Consider the following 12626-nt stretch of genomic DNA (forward strand, 5'->3'; position numbering starts at 1 on the left):
AAAGGAATACTCCGTTTTGAATCTGCATTGTGGCATGTACCTTCGAGAATGATGTCAAAACACCTTCATTGCTGTGATGGAGTATCCTGTTGGACAGAATATACCGGTTGTCAAATGTCCCACATGCTGTTGGTCCAACTCCGATTTTCCTCAAAACCACAAAATGCGTGACAGCGCAGACTGAGGCCGTGCAGCCCAGCTTCGCTCTGCTGGCTCGAGACAATATATAAATAAGTGTCTCTGTGTGTATCATTCTGTCGCACTCTCCCTGTAAATCTGCACATTTTTACACTGAACAAGACCATTGAATTCCCTTTTGTGTCCATTGAATCTGCCTCTTTGTCACTGTGGGATTTACAGGGATTTACTGACCCTACTCCCTGTGCGAAAACATTCTTCCTAATGCCACTTTTACTTTTCCTAATGACTTTAAATCTCTGCCAAATGGTTCTCGATCCTTTCATTCATGGGAGCATTTTCACTTCATTACTTCCTCTGTCTAGACCCCTGATGACTTGGAAAACTTCAATCAGGCCAACGTTCAGCCTTCTGTTCATCAAAAGCTCCCAACTTTCCAATCTACCTTCACTGCTGTCATTCCTCATGCACCGCACCATTCACTTCAACCTGTTCAGCACTGTCTCCAATCACTTCACTTCCCGCTTCCTGAAATTTCGCACTCAGAACTGAACAGTAATGCAGCTGGATGATTCGGATTGCGCGGGCGAACAATCTACAATTCTTGACTCCACTTTTCACAAATGATCCCTTCGCATAGCTCACTGCAATTGGTGCTCTGCCCCATCCTTCCTTCAGACAGTCTGATCTCGTTTCATTGAGAAATTTTGCACAAGGCAATTTAAGAAATGAGGGCTCGTTCGGGATTCCAACCCAGCGTCTCTCGCCCGAGCGTGTAGCTGAAGACCCAAAGCGAAATTCGCACCGCTAGACCAGCGAGCCAATGGCCGTTGAATTCCGTCTCTGCCCTGACCCCTGACACCCCAAATGCCCTCCCCTGAAGCAGTTGAGACTTGCTCAGTGTGAAATACATTTGACATTGCTCCAAGAAATGCAAACAGCAAAGAGATTCCACAACATTTGCTTCTCATTCTTTCTCCCTGCGCCCAGGACGCTGCTGTTTGTCCGGTTCCCAGGAACCGGACTCTCTCCACTGGTGGATAATTAAACCATTTTGTTTCTACTTGCAAACTGTTCTGGGGAGGGCAGAGCCCATCCGCTCTTCTGCTCTCTCTCTATCACTTTGGATGGGAGACGTCAGTTCCACTAATGCGTCGGAAATTGGCAAGTTTTAAATACATTACAAAGGTCTGTAATCAAAGAAACAGAAAGATGCTGTGATGGCGGGACAGAGAGAAATGGACACCAGAAATTGTTCCCTCAGGTAAATTCATATGAGTGTATTTGTGTGCAGCTTGCTCGGTGTTCAGAATTCGTCTTCACACAGCAATCCTGCAGAAAGACCTTTCTAACACGGGCGTCTGTTTCTTTGCTGCGAACGGGCAGCAGTGAATATCTGAGCCCCAACTGTCCCAGATGAAGTTGAAAATGAGCCATTGTTTCTCCCTCAGCCGCTCTGTCCCAGAGACAGGGAGAGGGACGGCATCAACGCGTGACGTCATTCCGCCGCAGCCTGAAGCCGTTCAGTCCATCATTTCCATGTGACTCTCTGTCACTTGTATCTCTCCGAGATGATTCCCAATCGGTGATATGTGTCCTCATCATGGGAACTGTGTCTGTGTGGTGATGCTGCTTTCGAAATGCTGATCGTCCTGTCATTCACGTCTGAACCGGAGTGGGGAATTATTGCAGGGAATGAATACGACCGCAAATAATGTGGCTTTGTGGCTCAATGGTTAACACTGCTGTCTCATAACGGGACCTGAATTCGATCCTACCCGTGTGCAGTTTGTTCGAGTGTAGTTTGTTCAATGTCTGCGTGGGTTTCCTGCTCCTGTTTCCTTCCACAGTCGAAAGATATGCAGGTTAGATGGATTGACCATGCCCAGAGATCCGGTTAGGCGCATCAGTCAGAAGGAAATGTAGGGTCTGGGCGGGTTACTCTTCGGAGGGTTGATACGGACTTCTTGAAGAGGAGGGCCTGTTTCCACACGGTAGGGATTCGAATTCGAATTGTTTCAACTTCACCAGCTCATTCCGATTTCAGAGAAGAGGTGTTAGGATTCAGTTCAGAGCAGACTGTCGGGAAACAACTCAAATCTCCACAAGCACTTCCCCTCAGTTGTGCAAATTGGGCCAGTGTTTAGTGACATACTCAGTTCAGGTACTCGAAGAGTTGGGAAGCAGAGGCAAAGGCAAGATACAGAACAGAGTACCGTTACAAAGCGAAGCAATAGCAGACGATAGTTTCGATCGAGTGACATGAACCCACTCTACTTTCCCGCACGGAGTGTTTTGCACAGATCCCTTCAACCTTTCGTCTGGCGTGTGGCAGGCACGTTTGAGACTGATGTCAAAGACCTCTACTGCTGTCGTGTAATATGCTGTTGTGCAGACACATAGAGGCTGTCTAAATATAAACGTTGTTCTAAATTCCCACAATCTGTTGGTCGAACTGTGATTTCACTCTGAACCACAACGTGTCACAGCGCAGAGGGAGGCCATGCGGCCCACCTTCGCTCTGCTGGTTATTCGCCGTAAGTAAACGTGTGTCTGAATTCGTATCATTCTATTGCCTTCCCTGTGTAAATCTGCACACCTGAACATGACCACCGAATTCCCTTCTGTGTCCAATGAATCTTCCTCTTTGTCACTGTCAGGCAGGGATTTACTGACATTAACGATTCCCTGTATGGAAACGTTCTTCCTAATGTCACTTTTCCTTCTTTTCTTCGTGACTTTAAAACTCTGCAGAATCATTGTGGATCCTTTCAGACGTGGGAGCATTTTCACAACATTATTCTCTGTTTCTAGGTCCCTCATGACTAGCAAAGCGTCCATTCTCCGTGTAGAGCTGTCCCAATTTTCCAATCTAGCTTCATTGCTGACATTCCTCAAACACCGCATCTCTGGCAAGTCTGCGCAGTAGAAGACCCAAAGCGAGATTTATACCCCTAGACCAACGAGCCAGAAAGCGGGCATGCACCCACCCGCCACACCTCTTGAACTAACTGTGACTTGTTCAGTGTGAAATACATTTGACATTGCTCTAAGAATTGCAAGCGGCAGAGAGTTTCCAGAACTGCTGCTTCTCATTCTGTCTCCCTGCTGCTGTTTATCCCGTCCCCAGATACCGGGCTCTCTCCTCTGGCAGGTAATTAAACTATTTTGTTTCTAAACATTTTTCTGACACCAAGGTTGCCAGTGACAAGCATTGCCCTCCTCAACATAGGGTACAGAGAACAGGAGAAGACCACTCAGACCGCCACGAGGGTGTCACCGCAACTATGCACGTCGGGCCAGAATATCAATGTGAAATATTATGTGGAAGATTTTTGGGAAGCAGGTGAGAAGGCAAGGTGCAGAACAGAGCGCCCTTATGCGGGAAAGCTGCTCAAGACGACATTGAGTGAATAGGAGAGAATAGGACATGGCAGATTTCAGGCCCTAAAGTCATGGAATTCAATATTGAAGACTGGAGGGCTATAGGGTCTTCAAGGGGAAAATGAGGCGTTGTTCTTCCACCTGGAGCTGAGCTTTGCTGGAACACTGCTGCATGCCTGAGACAGAGATGTTGGCCAGGGAACAGGGTGGCGTGTTAAAGTGACAGGCAACCAGAAGCTCAGGGACAGTTTATCAAAGAAACCTCCCTGTGGGTCAGGGCAACCCCGCATCGGGAAGCACTGAGATGGCCAACCACTACCAGTTAACATGGGGAATACATCTCCACGTTGCACAGCCTCGAAACAAACTTTCCGTTCTTCCACTTAAAGTTCAAGAGCCCTCAAACCGAAATTCCCCAGGGACGTTTGGAAGAATGTTTCCAGGTGTTTGCAAAGTATATCTATGAGCACTTTGTTAAAGTGTGAACGTTGCGAGTGTTGAAATTGTGAGATTCTGAGCGAAATCACGGTTCGAAAAAACAATGAGGGAATTTAGACAGAGTTCATATTTGCACGATATGTCTGTGGGTGCGTGATGGGAGCATAACCCAGATGGGAAACCATCTCTCCTATTCGCTCAATGTCGTCTTTAGCAGCATTCCCATCGAACGGTGGTCTGTCCTGCACCTTGCCTTCTCATCTGCTTCCCAAAAAACTTTGACATAAATATGACACATTGATGTACTGGACCAATGTGCGCAGTTGAAATGACACACCCGTGGAGGTCTGCGAGGTCTTCTCCTGTTTCGTGTACCCTATGTTGAGGAGGGCAATGCTTGTCACTGGTCACTCCAGTGTCAGAGAAAGGTTTAGAAACAAAACGGTTGAATTATCTGCCAGTGGAGAGAGCCCGGTTCCTGGGGACGGGACAAACAGCAGCCGGGAGACAGAATAAGAAACAACTGTTCTGGAAACTCTTTGTCGCTTGCAATTCTTAGAGCAATGTCAAATCAATTTCACACAGAGCAAGACTCAGTGGGTTCAAGAGGTTGGGCGCGGTGTACATACGTGCCCGGTGACTGGTTCGTTGGTCTAGGCGTATACTTCGTGTTTTGGGCTTTCTTCTCCGCAGAATTGTGAGAGATCCCGGGTTCATAATCCCAGACAAGCCCGCATGTCATGATTTGCGAAAAAGCGCCTGGTTAGTTTTCTCAAAAAGCACCTTCGCAAAACGAGGTTGGGCTCCCTGGAGTACGATTGGGCCAGAATGTTGGTAGGGAAGTGAAATGATTGGAGATAGCGTTGAACAGGTTGTCGTGAGTAGTGGCGCTGTTTGAGGATTGTCAGTGATGCGGGTTGATTGGAAAATTCGAACAGCTCTCCTCGGAGAACTGAAATTTGAAATCTGGCCTGATTGAAGTTTTCCAAGTCATGCGGGGTCCAGACAGAGAAAGCAATGTAGTCAAAATGTTCCCACGCCTGAAAGGATCGGCCACGATTCGACAATGTTTTAAAGTCATGATGAAAAGAACTAAAAGTGGTATTAGGAAGAATGCTTTCGTACAGGGAGTCATTAGGGTCAGCAAATCCCTGTCTGACATTGACAAAGAGGCAGATTTAAGAGACGCAAAAGGGAATTCGGGGGTCATGTTTAAAATAACAATGTGGAGAATTACACGGAGAAAGCAAGAAAATGATACGAATAGAGACAAACGTTTACTTACGGTGTAGAATCAGCAGAGCGAAGGTGGGCCGCATAGCCTCCGTCTGCGCTGTGACAAATGTTGTGATTCAGAGTGAAATCACAGTTCGACCAACAGAATGTGGGAAGTTAGAAAAAAGTTTATATTTACACAGCCTCCATACGTCTGCGCAACACCAAAAAGACGACAGCAGTGGAGATCTTTGACATCAATCTCGAACGTGCATGCCACGCGCCAGATGAAAGACTGAAGGGACCTGTGGAAAAGGTGGCACTTAACAGAGCAGAGTGGCGTAGCGGGAGCTTGCTGGGCCCATAGCCCAGCGGTCGAAGGTTCAAAATCCACCTCTGCTATTGTGTAATGTCTCCTTGGGCAGCTTTCCTTTGCAATGGTTCTGTTCTGTATGATGCACGGGGGAAACTCACACGGTTCAAATAACATGCTTTTGGAGGTGTGAGTGGTCTTCTCCTGTTCTTCGTCGGTTTCCTATGAACTGAGTCGCGATGTCAATGAGCTGATAAAGTTCAAACGCATACTTTGCGATTTCGTCCGTTCCCTGCAGTAATTTGCCACGCCGGTTCGGACGTGAATGACAAGCAGATGTTCTGGAAACTCTTTGCTGCTTGCAATTCTTGGAGCAAAGTGTAATGTATTTCACACTGAGCAAGTTTCAGCTGGCTCAGAGTCTCCAGTGTACATTGCTCTCGTTCCCGCCAGCTCAGAGTGAGAACAATAGGAGGGACAAAGGAGTGAATAACGATCTGTGTGGGAGGGTAAATGGAGACCGTTAGTGGATAACAATAAGTAGTGTGTCATAGTAGACTATGTGAACACAAAGACTTCAGGTGCTTGGTTCTTTGCATCTCTGGTAAATTCAGCACACTTGCCTTCATGGTTCACACCGTTTAGTTTCGGAGTTGGGACATCATGTGGAGGTTGGACAGGATGTTGTTGAGGCCATTTTGAGTACTGAGTACAGTACAGGATGTTGTTGAGGCCATTTTGAGTACTGAGTACAGTTCTGGTGGTCCGGTAATAGGAAGTATAGGGGTAACAGGGTTTGGTAAAGATTACCAGGAGGTTGACAAGACTGGAGGGTTTGAGTTTCAGGAGACACTGGGACCTCTTCTCCACTTTATTGAGAGTTATAAAATGATGAGGGGCGGAAGGAAGGTGAATAGCAACGGGCTCTTCCTTAGCGGAGGGGAGTTCAAAACAAGGGGGCTTTTTTATAAGGTTAGAGGAGAGAGATTTACAATGAACCTGAGGGCAACGTTTGACAGAGGGTGGTATTTGTGTGGAATGAACTGGCTGAGGAAGTGGTTGATGCAGGTGCAGTTCCAACGTTTAAACAACATTTGGATGGGTGCACGGAGAGAAAGGTTTTAGAGGGGTATGGGCCAAATGCACGAAAGTCGGACGAGTTTAGTTTGGAATCCTGGTCAGCATGGGTGAGTTGGATCGAAGGGTCTGTTTCTCTGTTGTACACCTCCATGAACCAGAAGTGATCTTATTGAAACCAGTAGAATTCTGAAAGTAGCTTGACAGGATAAATGCAGATAAAATACTCCTTTGTGGGTCGGAATGTCATAGAATCCCAAGAATGTGGAAGCAGGCCATTCAGTCCATCTATTCACACTGGCCCTCTGAAGAGCATCCCACTCATACCCACCCCCTTACTCCGTATTTCCCATGGCCAATCCACACTAACCTGCAAATTCCCGGGCACTATGGGTAATATAGTACAGCCAATCCTCCCTAACCTACACCCTAATCTATAAATTATTTTAGTCCGCAAAGGTAAAAAGCACAAGGATTTAAAAAGTGACCCTAAAAAGCACAAGCGCCAGTCAAAGCAGATGGAAAGTGAGTGTATAATGTCACTATGACAGAACAGGCCCCACATTCCTTCCCCTCCGTCCCCCCCAACCTGCCTCACCTTTCACCTCCCGGGCCCAGTACCTTCCAGGTGGCCCCAGAGTTGACACAGAGGCCGCCCCACGACCAGTAGAACTCCACCACCCAGGCGGCCGACGGGTTCCCAAACAGGCCCTTAACCCCATCCGCCTCCAGAATGGTCACCGGCTCCTACCTGCTGTACAGCCGGGCGGTGTGGCCGTGACACAGCAGCTGCGCCAGGAAGGCGGTGGTGCCCAGTGACGTGTGTCTGCCCTGGGCCGCACGGCGCCATTTTCCTAACGGCCGCCCCTTCCCCGCTCGAGCGACTTCTCCTCCCAACCGCCTTCACCCCCGCGTGACGTCAGCTCAGGGGGGATGGGCGGGGCCGGGAAGCCTCACCGTCACCAAGTAACAGCCACCTCGCGCTACAACTGCTCATTCACAAAAACAAACTCTCCTGTCTCGCTTTGCAGCTGCAGGGGGGACACTGCCACGTTTCGAGGAGCCCTGTCTACATTGGAAAAGCTCACGGCTCAATTTAAAGAGATATTCCGACATATAACGATACATCATCATATCAAATTGGGGAAATCTGCATTTTAAAGGGACATGGACATTTTAACGGGCTATTTCTGCAAATAAAGAGATTTAAACAGACATGAGTATATTTCATAGGGATGTGGTTCGAAGAGATACTGCCCTATTTTTAATCCGAAATATCCCTTTAAGAGACATAGTCATATCTAAAGGAGTAAATATACATTATCGAGGGGGAAGATTGCACTTCGTGGAACATAACACCTTTAAAGGGCTTAACTACATGTTTATGTACATTTATGGATATTTTTACGTTTGAAAAGATATATTGAAATCTAAAGAGACATGGTCATAATTAAAATTACATGGTAATATTTAGAAAGCATGACCAGATTGGAAATAGTGCAGCCGCTTTTTAAAAAGGGGTTGGGCTAGGGGTGAGATGGTTCCATTTTTAAGAAAACAAGCAAGTTAATACGATTTGGAATGATCTTGAAGAGGTGATGGAGCTAGTAAAAGGCAACGATAATTGCAAAATTCTTGAAAAGGAAATGATTCCAGATATATAATTCAATACAGGTAAATAATTCAATAAAAGAGCCATTACAAATTTGATCGACGAAACAACCTCCTTTTGAGAGATATAAATGGGATCATCAGTATTTAAGAATAAATTCCAATTTTTGTTCTCCTCCCAAAGTTTCTGTCTTGTCAAGGTACAATTTAAGCCAGTACAATATGTTTTCCCACAGTAGGCCTTGCTACTCAATCTCATCTTGTCCTCACCCAATATTCATATCTGCATTGTTAACCGTCAAGTTTCCAGGGGAAATAAGGCATGATGATGTGATGCTCACATTCCAGGAACAAATTGTGTTCGGGGATTCTGTAGTCAGAGGTACAGACAGACGTTTCTGTGGCCAGCAGAGAAAAAGCAGAATCGTGTGTTGTTTCCCTGGTGCCAGGATCAAGGAAGTCTCAGAGAGGGTGCAGAATGTTCTCACGGGGAAGAGGGGCCAGCAGGAGGTCATTGTCCACATTGGAACAAACGGCATTGGAAGGGAAAAAGTTGAGACTCTGAAGGGAGATTCCAGGGAGTTAGGCAGAAAATTAAAAAGGAGGTCCTTAAGGGTAGTAATATCTGGATTTCTACGAGCTAGTGATGGCAGGAATAGGAGGATAGAGCAGATGAATGCATGGCTGAGAAGCTGGTGTGTGGGAGAAGGATTGACATTTTTGGATCTTTGGGATCTCTTTTGGGGTAGAAGTGACCTGTAGAAGAAGGACGGATTGCACCTAAATTGGAAGGCGGCTAAAATACTGGCAGGGAAATTTGCTAGAACTGCTTGGGAGGATTTAAATTAATAAGGTGGGGAGGGTGGGACCAAGGGAAAAAAGTGAGGGAAGAGATCGCTCTGAGACGGGTACACCTGAGATGGAAAAGGGTAGACCAGATCTAAAAGTTGAAGTTCTAAATTGGAGAAAGGACAATTTTTACGATATTAGGCAAGAGCTTTCGAAAGCTGATTGGAGGCAGATGTTCGCAGGTAAAGGGAATGCTGGAAAATGGGAAGCCTTGAGAATTGAGATAACAAGAATCGAGACAAAGTATATTCCTGTCAGGGTGAAAGGGAAGGCTGGTAGGAAAAAGGCAATGCTGGATGACTAAAGAAATTGAGGGTGTGGTTAAGAAAAAGAAGGAAGCATATGTCAGGTATAGACAGGATAGATCGAGTGAATCCTTAGAAGAGTGGAAAGGAAATAGGTGTATACTTAAGAGGGAAGTCAAGAGGGCAAAACGGGGGCATGAGGTAGCTTTGGCAAATAGAATTAAGGAGAATCCAAAGGGTTTTTAAAAATATATTCAGTACAAAAGGGTAACTAGGCAGAGAATAGGGCACCTCAAAATCAGAAAGGCTGCCTTTGTGTGCATCGACAGGAAGTGGGGGAGATACTAAATGAATATTTTGCATCAGTATTTACTGTGGAAAAGGATATGGAAGATATAGAGTGTCGGAAAATAGATGGTGACATCTTGCAAAATGTTCAGATTACAGAGGAAGAAGTGCTGAATGTCTTGAAACGGTTAAAGGTGGATAAATCCAAAGAACCTGATCAGGTGTACCCAAGAACTCTGTGGGACGCTAGAGAAGTGATTGCAGGGCATCTTGCTGAGTTATTTGTATCATCAATAGTCACAGGTGAAGTGCTGGAAGACTGGGTGTTGGCAAACGAGGTGCCACTGTTTAAGAAGGACAATAAAGACAATCCAGGTAACTACAGACTGGTGAGCTTGACCACGGTGGTGGGCAAGTTGTTGGAGGGAATCCTGAGGGGCAGGATGTAAATGTATTTGGAAAGGTAAGGGCTGATTAGAGATAGTCAACATGGCTTTGTGCGTAGGAATTCATGTCTCAGAAACTTGATTGAGTTTTTTGAAGAAGTAACAAAGAAGATTGATGAGGGCAGAGCAGTAGATGTGATCGATATGCCCTTCAGAAGGCGTTCGACAAGGTTCCCCATGGGAGACTGATTAGCAAGGTTAGATCTCAGGGAAAACTAGCCATTTGGATACAGAACTGGCTCAAAGGTAGAAGACAGAGGGTGGTGGTGGAGGGTTGTTTTTCAGACTGTAGGCCTGTGACCAGTGGAGTGCCACAAGGATCAGTGTTGGGCCCTCTACTTTTTGTCATTTACATGAATGATTTGGATGCGAGCATAAAAGGTACAGTTAGTAAGTTTGCAGATGACACCCAAATTGGAGGTGTAGTGGACAGCGAAGAGGGTTCCCTCAGATTACAACAGGATCTGGACCAGATGGGCCAAGGGGCTGAGAAGTGGCAGATGGAGTTTAATTCAGATAAATGCGAGGGGCTGCATTTTGGGAAAGCAAATCTTAGCAGGACTTATATAATTAATGGGAAGGTCTGAGGGAGTGTTGCTGAACAAAGAGACCTTGGACTGCAGGTTCATAGCTCCTTGAAAGTGGAGTCGCAGGTAGATAGGATAGTGGAGAATGCGTTTGGTATGCATTCCTTTATTGGTCAGAGTATTAAGTACAGGAGTTGGGAAATCATGTTGCGGCTGTACAGGACATTGGTTAGGCCACTGTTGGACTATTGCGTGTAATTCTGGTCTCCTTTCTATCGGAAAGATGTTGTGAAACTTGAAAGAGTTCAGAAAACATTTGCAAAGATTTTGCCAGGGTTGGAGGATCTGAGCTAGAGGGGGAGGCTGAACAGTCTGGGGCTGTTTTCCCTGGAGCGTCAGAGGCTGAGTGGTGAACATATAGAGGTTTACAGAATTATGAGGGGCATGGATATGATAAATAGGCAAAGGCTTTTCTCTCGGATCTGGGAGTCCAGAACTAGAGGACATAGGTTTAGGGTGAGAGGGGAAAGATAGAAATGAGACCTAAGGAGCAACTGTTTCACGCAGAGGGTGGTACGTGTACGGAATGAGCTGCCAGAGGAAATGGTGGAGGCTGGTACAATTGCCACATTTAAGAGGCATTTGGATGGGTATATGAATAGGAAGGGTTTGGAGGGATATGGGCTGAGTGCTGGCAGGTGGGACTAGATTGGGTTGTGATATCTGGTCGGCATGGATGGGTTGGACCGAAGGGTCTGTTTCCATGCTGGACATCTCTATGACTCTATGATTTTGTCTGGCAGCTCAACTTTTATCTATCTATTCCCCAGGCTGGGGGAAGTCCAAAACTAGAGTTGTTTAGGCTGAGAGGGAAAAGGTTTAAAAGGACCGAACAGGGTAACTTTTTCACGCAGAGAGTGGCATCTGTTTGGAATGAGCTGCCAGCGGCAGTTGTCGAGGCTGGTAGAATTACAATCTTTAAAAGGCATCTGGATGGAGGTATGAATAGGAAGGGCTGAGAGAGATATGGGTCACATGCTGACAAATGGATCACTAGGTTAATTTAGTAAATTTTGTCGGCGTGGACCAAAAGGTTTGTTCCTGTTCTCTGCAAATCTATGACTGTATTTCTACATATTCTGAACCAATTTCACAAGACTAGGAATAGACCATTCCAAGATTACAGGCTGTCCTCAACTGTGGCCTAACTGCGCAGATTTCAATGCAAGTTTCAGAAAGATGTCTGCAGCTTTTTTTTAAACAGTTGAATATGCTTTCAGACATTACTGATGTTTCTGAGTGCATGATCTTAGCTATTCTCAATGTTAAAGGTCAGCCATTTCTCACGTTTCCCTTCCCCACCCCCACCCCAGGTCGCCATCACCATCCATTCTCTCTCTATCATTAGAAGGGTTTGATACAGGGATCAAAGAGGGCTCGAGGCACGAGAAAGGAAGGGGGCAGGGTACTCAGAGTGAGATTGGACGGGGGTCGCAGAGACTGGGGGAAGACAAAGAGAGAAAATGGGAAGGAGAGCAGATCATTGTTGGTAGAGAATCCATGGGGGTACACAGGGTAGGAGCAGAGAGACAGAATGTGGTGAAGAGGATTGGGGAGGAGAGGGAGAATGCGGAGTTGTAGAGTGTGAAGTGAAAGAAATTGGTTGCAGAGTGTGGGGAGAGAGAATGCACGGGGCAGTGGGTGGAGAGAGGATGGACGGAGGCCTGTGGTGGGGAGAGAATGGACGGAGCAGTGGGTGGGGAGAGAATGCACGGGGGCAGTGGGTGGGAGAGAATTCATGGGGGCAGTGGGTGGGGAGAGAATTCATGGTGGCATTGGGTGGGGAGAGAATGGACGGGGCAGTGGGTGGGGAGAGAATGGATGGGGCAGTAGGTGGGGAGAGAATGGATGGGGCCTTGGGTGCGGAGAGAATGGACGGGGGCAGTGGGTGGGGAGAGAATTCATGGGGGCAGTGGGTGGAGAGAGATTGGATGGGGAGCAGTGGATCAGGACAGAATGGACAGGGGCAGTGGGTGGGGAGAGAATGGACAGGGTCAATGGGTAGGGAGAGAATGGAAGGGGCAGTGGGTGGGGA

The sequence above is a fragment of the Chiloscyllium punctatum genome, chromosome 36 (genome assembly GCF_047496795.1).
Source record: "Chiloscyllium punctatum isolate Juve2018m chromosome 36, sChiPun1.3, whole genome shotgun sequence".
Classification (NCBI taxonomy): domain Eukaryota; kingdom Metazoa; phylum Chordata; class Chondrichthyes; order Orectolobiformes; family Hemiscylliidae; genus Chiloscyllium; species Chiloscyllium punctatum.